The sequence below is a fragment of the Gallus gallus genome, chromosome 5 (assembly GCF_016699485.2).
Source record: "Gallus gallus isolate bGalGal1 chromosome 5, bGalGal1.mat.broiler.GRCg7b, whole genome shotgun sequence".
Taxonomy (NCBI): Eukaryota; Metazoa; Chordata; class Aves; order Galliformes; family Phasianidae; genus Gallus; species Gallus gallus.
This window is the reverse complement of record NC_052536.1, coordinates 6571650-6584424: the sequence shown is the minus strand read 5'-3', so window position 1 is coordinate 6584424 and position 12775 is coordinate 6571650. Positions and strand designations below refer to the sequence as shown.

Genomic DNA, 12775 nt, shown 5'->3' with positions numbered 1-12775 from the left:
GAGTATTTAAGTACCTTCAGGTAAGCGGCCAGCTTTGCTGCTGTAATAACACCTTACATAACCGGGGCCTTCCCACGCGGCTTGCAGGCTTGAGGCTTAGTGGCATGCTAGTTTGTAGAGTGCCAAAAGAGGTGGAAATGCAAGGAGAGTCGAAAATGGACTATGTGTAATTAAGAACATTGCCTTTGAGTTCTATTTTTCTTTCTTTCTAAATCTGTTGGCCTTCCTTTATTCTGTTTGTCACGTGGAATAGACTGCTGTTTGTTACTAAATAACTCGTAGCTGAAAGGAATTCTTACCTTTTTCCTGGGTATTAATCCGCAGTGTGGTTGAATGTGGTCCCTTTGTGGATGTTAACTTTTAACTTAAGCTGCGTTTTAAGGAAAGATTGTTAATTTTTGCATCTTTTTGTTTATATTCAAACTACATTTTGAGTGTTTTCTTTCCCTTAGCCGTGGTCTCTCCTTCTTTGATCTTGCTTATGACACGTGAAAACCTTCTCAGTGCACTGAAATGTGATTTGTGAAATGTGCACCTTTTACAAATGCGTATGTAGGGGTATTTTCTAATACCTTTTACAAAATTAAGCACTAGGCACACATTTCTGTCAGACAGCAATGTCTCACAATTACACTTAGATGGCGGTAGGATATCCTTTCCTTTCTAAAGGAGGGGGGCAGTCTGCCTCTGCGTAATCTCATTATTTCTCCTGTGTAACCCTCAGTAACAGGTGGGAGGAGGCAAAGGGCTTTGGAATATGTGCATCAGCCTTTAATCATCAGCTGGAAAATACAACACTGGCTCTGAATGATCAAAGATCCATTTAGTATCCAGTTCATTTAGTGGCTGACAGTGAAAACATAAGCAGAGGTGCAGTAGTGAAGGCTAAGAAGGTACATTTGTGTCGATAGCTCCTCAAATGCTCTCCCAGCTGCTCCATGTGGGGCTCGTGAGCTTCCTTATGTTGTTTCTTTTGCTTCTGTTTTGAAAGACAAAGACTTGTAGCATGACCAAAGCCAGCAGCAGAGTCCCACAGCCTGCTTGTGTCTTCTCAAATAGGTTTTATACTCACTGTGCGGAGAGGTCCTGATCTGTCACAGCGGATACTTTTGTTGCGCGGGTGACCGATGTTTCAAAACCGAATCGCTGCCTGCTGATTTTGCTGAGCCAGGCAAATGTCTGAACAAATGGGGAAAACTGTAGGAAAGGTGATTTCCCAAAGCTGTGTGACCAGCTGCCCGAGCTGAGGGCTGCCCCTTGCTGTCTGCAGCTGGCACCTCGGCATGCCTCGGCCCTCGCAAAAATGTTTTCTTTGGATCCTGGTCCTTGCATACTTTAACCTTGGTGGTTGTTCCCCTCCTGCCCTTTAAAGGGCATTCTGGGTGCCTGCATTAGGAACGGCCCTGCTCTGTCTCCCTCTCAGCTTTATTAACCCCAGGAAACAAACAGGACTGCTGGGGGAGGGGAAAGGAAGTAGGCTTCAAAATTCCTCTGTTTGCACTCTTGTTCCAGTTAATAAATATAACTTCAAAATCAGTTCTTTTGTGCGTGTGAGGGGGACTAGCTACGGTTCCCTGCAAGTTTGCTTTTAGTTGGATGTGCAAATGGAAACGAGTTAAGAAAAAAGCGGGTTTGTATTGAAATCGTTCCTGGGTACTGTGTGGAAACAGGGCTCCTCTCAGCCTCTCTCTCTTCCTGTTCCTGCCCTGCAAAAAGGGAAGGGAAAGGAGGGCCCTACAGAGGTGAGCAGCACAGGCCTTGTTTCCCTGTGGCCTTACCCTGAGCGTGTGGCAGTGCCGCAGGTGGTTGCTTCCGTTCTCCCCTTATAGCTTGCTTATCCAGCTATTAATAAATCTCCTAGGTAGCACGTGTGTGTTAAGAAGTGGGTGGAGAAAGTAATTGTACCTATTTATAAGCCAGCAGTCAATTTTTACGGCATTGAACTGTTCTTATGTTTAAAAAAGAAAAAGCCTCAAAAAAGCCACCGATGTAGAAAAATCAGGTGTTCAACGTATTTAGCCTTCTGACCTGTGACTGATGCATGTTCTGATTTCGTTAGAACAGGTAATCCTGTGTCATGCAGCTCTTGAATGTTCCTTACAGCATTTTTTAGAGCATTTTGGGAGCCAATTCATGATGAGCTTGTTGTAATAGCGTACATGGGATAAAGAACGTAGCTTATAGGTTTGTTCTGGAAATGATGACTTGACAGTAGCCTCTGGCAGCAGAATTGAGCCATCAATAGTGTGTTAATCCAGTTAAGTAGAGAGCCTTTCATAGGGAAATACGAGTCATGTGTTCTAGCTAAATAATTACGTTTAAAGTAATCATGGAACTTGTAAACATTGCCTCTGTATTTTTGTGATTGCTTTGACGTGCTTATGGCACAGCTGTAACTCGCTGTTGAAGTGGTAGCACACTTGGTGTGGGTTTTGGTGTTATTTTGGAATGTTCTCATCTGAAACTGTGTTGAAATATGAGAATTAACTTTGCTAAATTTTGCCTATTCCTTTTCCTATTTGGAAAATAGTGAACAGTGTAACAATTCTAATTGCACTTGGTGTTTCTACTGTTTTTAAATCATAGCTAGCTTGCAGTAACACATATTGATGAACTGAATGTTATAAAGCTAGTGCTCTGTACTTGGTCTGCCTATTAAGGGGGTGTCTCCAGAGATGAGTTTTCACCACAACCTTCTCCAGGATGCAGTTCAGTTCATTCTCTTTCCCCGATGAAGACAAGTTTAGTAATTTCACAGTTAAGCAACAGTTTAATTCATCTAGAATCAAGAAGACACCATGTTAAATGCATGATTGCTTAATTCAGTTAACATCTGTTTTAACTTCAATCTCTGAATTTGTAGATTTTGTTTAAACATTTTTTTTTTTATCCACGCTGAAGAGTGAAACAAAGAAACTCTATGATTTCACTTGTCTCTCATTTCAGTGGGTATTCTGGCACCAGTGAGGGATAAGAAATACACAACACAGTGAGGTATGTGCTTATTCTGTAGAACGAAGCCTGTTTGTGGTAGCTCTTTTTGACTTGGTAGAGCTGGTAACATGATGCACTGTTAAGATTACTGTGCTGTTCTTGATTAAAAGATACTGCTATAGATTGCTTCTATTTGTTTAGGGCTGAATGTGGGGTTTTGTTCTGTGTTGCTCCCTTCCCATAAAACTAATTAAGCAAAGTTAAACACTTCATCTTGGTTGGTAAAAATCTGATGAAGCCTTCTAGGACAGTTCATATGGAATGCATATGAGCTTAAGGGATACACAATTGGTAGTGAGTCTGTTGGTTTTTATTGTGCTTAAAATAATGAAGATGATTTAGAAACTGTTTTGGTATCTTCAAGAAACTTTCACACCTATGGTTTTGTAACTCATATAAATTTGTCTATATCAGGTTTAAAATAAGTCAGTCCATAAACATAATCCTCTGTTACGATAATATGTGTGACCACTTCTCATTCTATGGAGTTATAAGCACCTTTGTAATCATAATACGTTATTGATACGTAACACGTAACAAACATTAACGTGAATTCTACGATGTTACATTGGCCATCCTTAGACAACATCAAAAGGTAGGCAAAGTGTCATGATCTCTGTTTTGGAATAGTACTATCTTCCCTTCTTATTTTTTTTTGGTCTTTTTTTCCTGTTATTTTTTTTCCCTAAAAAAAAACACTTGCTTGAGGTTTCTAAGTAGGTAAAGACCTCTTTCCCTCTTTCCCTGCTACTTCATCAGGGCAGCTTTTTGTCTTTACATACTCTCAATACCATACCAAGACTTGGCAATTCCCTGACACACATTTTGTAAACTATAGTGACTTCTACCTTCAGATTATCATTCTTTGAAAAAAAAAATATATATATATATATATAGCAGCTTGTCTTAGAGGTCTGCTGGGTTTTATGTCTTTCCCAGTCGGTTATTTTTAGTTATTTTCTGTTTTCAAAAATCTACAATCTTAGATCATAGTGCAGGCTGATTTCCCTAAGGGCATTCGCAGCTTCAGAGACAGAAAATAATATTGAAAAGAGTAAGTCACTCATCTAGTCTTGCTTCTCAAATGACTAATGAAAATACTCATATTTACCATTATTCATTACTAGTCTCCAAGTCTCTGGTCTCTTGATTTTGGTGTAGTCCTGACAGAGTTCTTTTTTCTAACTTTGTTCTCAAGAAGTTATTTCTGTGTGGGGCTCCCAAGCATTCCAACTCCTCTGTGGTTGTATGCTTATAGATAATTTCGCTCACTTGTGTCCTGGCGAAGTTATTAACATACGTGTTGTTTATAGAGCCTCTTCAAAGTCGTTTGACAGCAGTTCTTTCTGGATAATCCTAAGCAAATGTACAGGAATTATTGCCAGGGTTTTCCTTGAGTACATTGCTCCTCTGCTTGTTCATGCTAGCCTATAATCTCTTCAATCTAGTCAGTAAAAATTCCTCTCTTTACTGCTGTCAGTCTTAAAATCTAGATTTTATTAGGTAAACATTGATTCAAGCTGGTCTTGGGAAATTTCACGTTATATAGGAATCCCATTGAGATGATGGCAGTGATCCTGTCTGATTTCACCTATAACCTTTGGCCAATACCAGTGACTAGAAAGAATGAAAGGAATGTCATAAACTTGACACTGAAGGAAATACGGGCTCTCTTACTGAAGGCACAACAAGACCAATGGTGTTGGAAGCTTCCCTAAAAAGCAAGGGTGTACGCCAGAATAGTTGTGCTCACACCTTTGTTAGGGATGCATTCTGGGGCTGCTACCGAAGATGATACTGCCAGTGAAGGAATATGTGTATGGTACCAAAGTGGCATGCTGTGCACCTTTTTTCTGTGTACAGGAGGGGTTGTTGGGGCTATTTGCTGGGCTGGAGGTGGAAGGCATGGTGTGGTCAGAGTATGGCTGGACCAGGCTTTCTCCAGCAGTCTGCAGAAATGACTCCTGCTGTTGTAGCTGGGCTGCAGGACTGGCCTTTAAACCTTTGCTGTATGAATTGGTTGTGTGACAGTGTAATCTGATAATAGTTTCTGAGACTAAGAAAGAGAAATGCTCGGATGCTTTTGCTTGGAACGTTCCTGAATGCTACAAACAAACCAGGTTAATCCCTCTCATCTCCAGGGAAATCACAAATACCTTTCCAGAAGAGTTTAGCTAACTTCAGCTTTCGCCTTTTCAATGGAATAAATATTCCTACCGTGTAGAGTCCCATAATGCCTTAGCCTTTAGGGCAGTGACCAGGGTCTAGCAAAAGTTTATGTTACATATGAAATAGGGAGAATTCCCAGTGGTTTTATTTTTGCAGATTTTGTTAGCAGTTGGTATTTTTAGTAAATTTTTTAGATGGTGCATTTTGCTTTTGTATTTTGGTGCTGGTCATTTGATAGTTGAAGCCAGCACATACTCTTGAAATAGTATGGTATGTAAATGGATTACAGCTATTATGTGGTATTTATGCCAATTCTTGGTTTGGTACATATTTGGGAGTGCTTCATAGTCCTTATTTGTATTATATTAATGCATTCTTAATAGTTTAATGAAAGGACAGTCGTGTTCTTGAAATAACTCCTGCTATTTTTCTTTTCCAAGTTCAGGAAATGTTTATTGCTCCTCACACTTGGGCAGCAGAGTTTCCTGCAGAGCCTCGTGAAATTCTGTGTTGTATTTTCTCAAAACATAGAGAAGAGCAGGTGGGGAAGATAGTGTACATTTGCTGCTTCTTAGGGAGGCAACAGGCCACAAGCAGTCAGTTTGAGGATCCAATCCTTGCTGCTTCTGTTGATATCATCAAAGGTGTGCCTTTTTGTTGGGTGGATGGCTGTCTGTAGCAGGAACAGAATGAGGTTTTTAGCTGTAAGTAATGAGCTGCTCCCAATTATTGGTGTCCTGGACTGCATTTGCTTCGATGAAAGCCTCACGTTTTTATCCATTTATTATCACGATGCCATCATTATCTATTTTTCCTCTTTAAACTGTGCTGTTCGGTTTTTAACCTTTGTTTGCTATGAGAGCAAAATATAACTTTCTACTTGATGGAAAGTAATGGCTGGCGGATTCTAGTTTAGCCTGCATTTCTCTTTGGTGTGGCTGTAGAGGGCCTGCTCTTGGTGCTAGAGGTCACACAAGAAGCTCTGTAAAAGGGAAATCAAAGCTAAAAGCTAAGAAAATTGAACACTGGTATAGCGAGAAGGGGAAATGGCAAAGAGAACTCCTGTGCTTTAGTGTTTGGGTAGAGTGCCTTGAATTTTTGTGTGTAATGGTGCTTTAAAAATATTTGCAATGCGGAGCCTGCAGAAATGCTGGGCTCTTTGCAGTCGCATTCCTGTTGCAGAATGCTGTCAGGTTCTGATATGACATCAATCTGGATGTAATGGATACATAGTTAAGCAGTTTATTTTAGGATCTGAAACTCTTCTAAGAATAGAGTGGCTCTCCTTTCAACAGGAAAGGACAAATAAATTAAAATGTGATACCAGGGAAGAAAAAATAGGAAGGAAAAACAGAGCAAAGTATCTAAAGAGAGCAAAAAGTGGGGGGGAAGGAAGGGGGGGAAAGCACGAACGGGAGCTGGTGGGGTTCAAGGCTGGAGTGGAATACGTGGAGGACTTGCATATGGATTCTTTCAGCAGGCTATGCTATGGTGGCAAGCAGGTGATGTGACATGCTGGAAGGCTGAAGTCTTACAGTCTAGCCTACAAAAATAGACTTGTGTAATTTTCCTTGCTGGTGGTCCGTAGGTTTAGTTGCACGGGGAGGAAAGAATAACCTTTCAGATTTCCAGTTCTGTCAGAATGCTGCCAATTTCTTACCCCGATGCCCAAAAGCTTTGTAGTATTTCCGTGTGATTATGTCTGTAGAATCACTAAAACACCGGTGAGAATGTTACTTGTTCTGATGGTGTCGTATTTTACACCAGAGATCTAATCATAGAAACTAGAAGGGGAAAAACTTACCAGGTCATCCAGTCTGTTTGCTTGCCAGAACATCATAAATTAGTACAGGATTACACAAGTGAAAACGGGGGTTGGTGAACATCACTGTATACTGGATGTTGAGAGCATTTTTGTGCCTTTCTTGTATGGATCAACAGATGTGAACAAAATGTTGTGCCAGGTATATGTGTCGGCAGTAGACTTAGAACCTGAAAGTGTTTCGGAATATTTTTGTTCACCAAAAAGCCTCTACCAGGGTAACCTTGAGAAAGCAGATTTAATTTCATGTGTGTTTACCCACCTGCCCCAGTTGCTGCTCTGTGGATTTTTTTTTTTGCCATAACTGATGCTTCTGCTCATCTTTTTTCTCTTTTTTTTTTCCTGCTTAGCAGCTGACATGACTATTAAGTGACTAGGTGGTACTTTATATAGGGGAACATCCAAAGTGAAATGGATTTTGCTGTTCCATTTATCTGGGGAACAGGGCATGGATCTCCTCTGCTGAGCTGTGGCATCAGTTCTTGTTGCTGGACACTTTTATTTTTGGATGGTCTGTACTTTGAACATTGCAATATTAAGTGATCAAACATTAATCTGATATAATCCTTTTTAAATGCTAACTTCTTCTACACCTCTTTCACTTGTTTTTCTTTTTAAACAGAGCAACTTAACAACTCTGCTCTCTGTTTCCTGGGGTCACATTGTTGGTGTTGGTTCTTGATCTGACAAATTTTTAAATCCAATATCTCTGCATAAAATATACGTAATAAAAATACTGACTTTTTTTGTCTAAAATTACAACTTCCTTTTCTCAGATTGTGTCATGGGCAACAACCTTCTGTTTACAAGGCAGGATGGTAGATAGTGAAATTCATAGTCCGATACTGTGTAGAACATTATAAGGAAGGTGAATAAAATAAACATGGAATACGGAGTCACCTCCAAATACAAGGCAGATAAATGACATGAAATCAGTCTGACCGGTTTTTGGTGAGCTTTCTATAATTCAAACAACATAATTTAAGTCAAATGTTGTCAATCAGTTGCAGACCTCCATCAAATTATCACTGGGCATCATTCAGATGGGTGCACATCAGCAGTGAAAATCTTTTCACAACAGAGGGGAGGATGCTAGAAGATGTTTGTACCTTTTCAGATAGCTCTATGACTTGCTTACTTCCAGTGCAATATACCCCCAGGAAGAACTGTCGTGCAGCAGGTGAGTGCTAGAAGGTAGCTTCACTGAATGGCTTGTGGCCTTCATGGCTGGGCTGCAGGCCTGACGTGTGCATGTGTATTCAGGTCCCACATTGGAGCAGCAAGTGCTTTTGCAGGAGTTGGTCTTGTTTGGTTTCTTTTTCTTTTTTTTCTAGCTACTTAATATAATATAATACGTTAAGACGCACATGGTTCTTGACATGACAGCTGTATATCCTTGTATTGTTGGGCTTTATAGCTGAGCTATGCCAAAGTGAGAGTCTTATTTTAAAATAAAGGAAAGAGGAGAAAAAAAGAAATAAATGACCCTCGATACCTTCAGCTTATGTTTGGGCACTGCAAGTCCATGCAGACTCTTATGGAAATAGTGCTTTGTACTCCCACAAAATCAATAACATCAAGGCAAAGGGAGGGGAATTAAGATCTTGCTTTTCCTTAGTGCACTCTGATTTATGAAGCCTTCAAATCTGCCAGACTGCACCGTTGTAATTTTTCTTCCATGCTTTTTCAGTGCTGGAGAGCAATGCTCGTGTTTGCTGCTCTTATGTGTGCAAGTGCACATAGTCAAGCTCTGCCCAGGTGGAGGTGGCTCTGTGTCCTGGCCGCTTCACCGCCTGGGCACAGTTTGAAGGGCTGCGTATGTAACAGCGTATTCCATAGCAAGGCAGGAGATGAGGGAGCTTCTCTCTTGGAAAGGGGAAGCATCGGGTTTTTGTTTCTTTTCAATCATCATGCAATGCATGCAGCATCTTCAGGCGGTCCGTAAGAGCAGAGTGCTGTGTGTAGATGCACGCTGCCTGCTGCTGGCAAGGGCAGAGGCAATGTCCAGGTGGCACCTTCCTTTGCCAGCCTGCACTCTTACAATAGCACACTGTGAGGTAAGTAACCCCAGTTGGTATTTTGCATATTGACGCTGTGCTATCCAAAACAAGGGTAAAAGGTATTAAATTGCAGACATTATTCACTAGTAAAACATCTGAAGAATTTCTCTGTACGTGGAATTTTCTGCATTATGTTGCTACATCAGTACCTACTTTGCTTAATTTTCATTTAATTCGAAAGCTGTTCAGTGCATCAAGTACATAAAGAAGTCCCTTAGTAAGCTACAGGCTGAGAAGAAATTGTGAGAAAGGCAGAAGCATAACTGTCTTCTGGTTTTAATAAAATCACTTTCCACTAGAGATGGTGAATAACTGGGAAAGAGTCAGTAGAAATTGCCTCTTATTTTATTGTTCTCAACTGAAAAACTCTAGAAAGAGTAACTAAGTGTTACCTGTAGTAGTTCTGCTAGCTGGTAGCAGAAGGTGTATCAAACAAGTTAAAATTTGTGATGTGACTTTCAGATCAGAATTCCTCAATGCTGGGAAGGAATACTTGAGTAGCATTCTTCTGTTTGACAGAATTGCCCAAGATGTATTTGTTAGTTTCTGCTTTGACTTCCTGTTCTCTCTTGTTCTCCCCTCTTAATTTTGAGCCCTATGTTTAAATGAGCTCTTTTATTGCAGTGATTGCTTCCTTTTTCCTCAATAATTATGTAGTTTGGGTCACTCTTCCTATAAGGTTTTTAAATCCTTTCTCTTTTTCAGGGTCAAGGTTCAAAGTTAATGGCAGCTGCGTGTTAATCTCATGTTATGTTCCTGTACGTATATGTAATTGATGTAGTGGTGGAAGGCTGTGGAACTGAGGAGGACTCTCTAGCAATTGAACATTATGTTGTTTTATGGAGAAGTTTGATGATGAAGTCTCTTCTGTCAGGAAATGAAAATTCCTTTTGTGCAATGCTGTGGACTACACCATAGCAATAATGTACCCCTAGAAGTTTGCATGAGATAGAGTGACTCATTTCCTCCTGTCTTCACTATCACTTGCCACACTAGAGCCCGCTGTTCCCCAGCACTCCTTCAAAGGATGAATGGAATTGTGAATGAGGGATAATGTCTCATCTCTTCTTGCACATATTTGTCCTTCTTGTCTTTTGTGATATGTGGTGACATGGCCCTGAATTGTAAAGGAATATCTTTGATTCTTTCCTACCATGTCAGAGGCACAGATGCCCAGAATCTGTTTCTGAGCATTTATGTTTTTGTTCTCAGTTTGAATCCTCTTACCTTAGAGTTAAAAATATACAAAATAATCAGAACTTGCTAGTTATGTGCTGCCTGGTGTCTAATCATTGCACAGTTGAAAGTACACTGGAAAAAGTACACTGGAAAACTGTACAGGGAAAGCCAGACTGTGAATGTTTAGAGGCAGTTTTGCTTTACAGATTGACAGCAACGATGCTTCTAAAGGACTAGGAGGAAAACTAGTTGTTTGACAATATATATATCTGGGGTTGTATACCACGCTTGTATTTCAAAGACCAAAAGTACATGAAGACAACACTACCAGTCTGTATTCTGACACCTGAATGAGCTTAAAAACAAGAGACAATTGAACTACGAGACTGGTTTGGTTTGGCTTTAAAATCAATTTAGTGAACTTCTAACATGTAATGTGACTTTTAAAGAGTCATGAAGAAGAGCAAACACTTTTTTGTTTTGTTTTTTGTCTTGAGTAACTCTTACCTTTGTGCAGTGATAATAATTTTGGTATGCAGGAAACAAGAAATATGTACGTCATCAGATCCATGGATCTGGTATTAGGAACTTTAGCAGAAGGTTCTAATTCTACCTACCTATCTAATTGTACCTCTAATTCTACCTAGTTGTACTGTATGTTGATACAGCAAGAACCTTGTGTTGTAAGAACCTTATTGTTTAAGGTCTAGAGCAGTTGTGGATCTTATTTTTTGCCTGTATACGTTTTTCACCTCAATAGTGGCCCATGATTCAAAGTCTAATGTAATTCTGGCTTAAAAAAAAAGAAAACAACAACAAAAAACCCACAACAGTATATTTATAATTGCATCAGTTATTAATCTCAAAGGGGTGGGGGATTCCTTGGGTGGTTTGACTTGAGGCAGGGTGTCAAAATACCTGGCTGCTTCTCTTCCATTGTTTTATGTAATTTGAATGATTTGATTTTTCACTGAAATTATGTAGTTCTAACCAGGATTTTTTCTTTTACCCGAGTCTCTTCAGTTCTTTAATCGATATTATCCTCTGCATCTTTTCTATTTGATGTATCCTTTTTCAGATGAGGGTGACCAAAACTGAACACAGAATTCAAAAGTGAACACACACTATTCAAGGTGAGGGGATATCACTAGTTTTATATAAGGCTTGTGTCTTCCTCATTTAGAAATAAGTACTGATAGCCTGATTATTTTTTGGTCCCAGCTTAATATATTTTTCTTGAGTAATCTGTAAAGTGGTCTAGATTTTTTTTCATTGGAAATATAATTTGTGAACTATTGAATAATTCATGAATGAATGATTTACATTAATTATCAGTGTTTTACTATACACCATGAATGCGCTACTGCCTGTTGTTGTGTTGCCGTAATTACATATTTGAAATTCCTTCTGAAGTCCATCACAAACACACTAGAGAACCAGCTGTTGTTTAGAACCTTCATCATCCACAAATTTTGTCATTATGTGATTCAATCTCATTGCCTCCACCAGATTATTAACTGTACTTGTGTGCATGTTTTTCAATAACTGGGCATTGATAATTTGATTAGGATCCCTCCAGCCTAGAATCTTTGCTACAGTCTTGCAGATCTCTTAGGAAGGTTTGTACTCCTCCATGTATGATAGACTGTTATTGCTGAGGAATTGGATGTGAGAATATTTGTTAGAGTGCCTACTATTGTATCTAATTACTCCTTGCTCTTCTCCTAGACCTCCTTTCTTTATAAGGATGGCACATCTCACAACCCTTGTCTTGTTACAGCTTCAATCATGTATATGTTTGTGTTGTGCGAGTAGTTGTAGTTCCAAAAAGCCAGCTTTGTAATCCATTTTGACTTCAATCACTGTTGAACTTGTGTAAGTTCCACCCATGTTCTCTTGATCAATAAGATGGTTTTGAATGGCTTTATAGCAAACAGAAAGAGAGGTAAATGTGCTGCCCTTGTGATGACTTCGTTGCGTTGGTATTTGTTGTAATGATGACTGTGTTGTACCCAGAGCAGATGAAATATTAGGCATTGTGAAATGAAATAGTGGTAAGAAGGGGTAGTAATGTTTGGTTTATATAAGAAGAGAATGCATTTTGTCTTATACTCCCATGTTAGAAATGTTGTCTGCATTTGCCTTCAGCTATGCAAATATGTAGAAGCCAAAATTTATGGAGAACCAGTGTTAAATTTTTCACTGAGGGTACTTAAAATTTTCAAACTTAAAATGCAATATTGCAAAAGAACATTACTGTGAGACTGGTATCAAAGAGGTAAGCTGCCAGAATTCCCAGTGTTTGGCATCTCTGGAATATTAAGTAGCACCTGGGCAGAGGAAGTGCCTCTGCTTTCCTCATAAGGCCTTGTTATCTTCAGCTGCCAGTGCGGAGGTTGGTGGCTAAAGGTTTTGGTCTTGGAAAGAACTGCGATGTGTTGAAAGGAGTGGGAGATGTGAGGGGAGGAGGGCTATTTATATGTGCGGCAGCCCGGCGTGCCATAAATACAGCAGTGCCACGTGGCAGGCAGTGGGTACCGACAGCCTTTGT

At 39.8% G+C, this 12775-nt stretch overlaps 1 protein-coding gene and 1 long non-coding RNA gene across 12 annotated transcripts in view; one reads left to right on the top strand and one right to left on the bottom strand.

The window, feature by feature from the left end:
* Window positions 1-12775, top strand: part of HIPK3 (homeodomain interacting protein kinase 3) — an 89696-nt gene that overhangs the window by 54282 nt on the left and 22639 nt on the right.
* Window positions 750-1963, bottom strand: LOC107053368. The gene is made up of 2 exons (XR_001466530.3): window positions 1073-1963; window positions 750-979 (listed from the first exon to the last, which is right to left on the bottom strand). It is a non-coding gene; the product is annotated as an uncharacterized LOC107053368 (long non-coding RNA).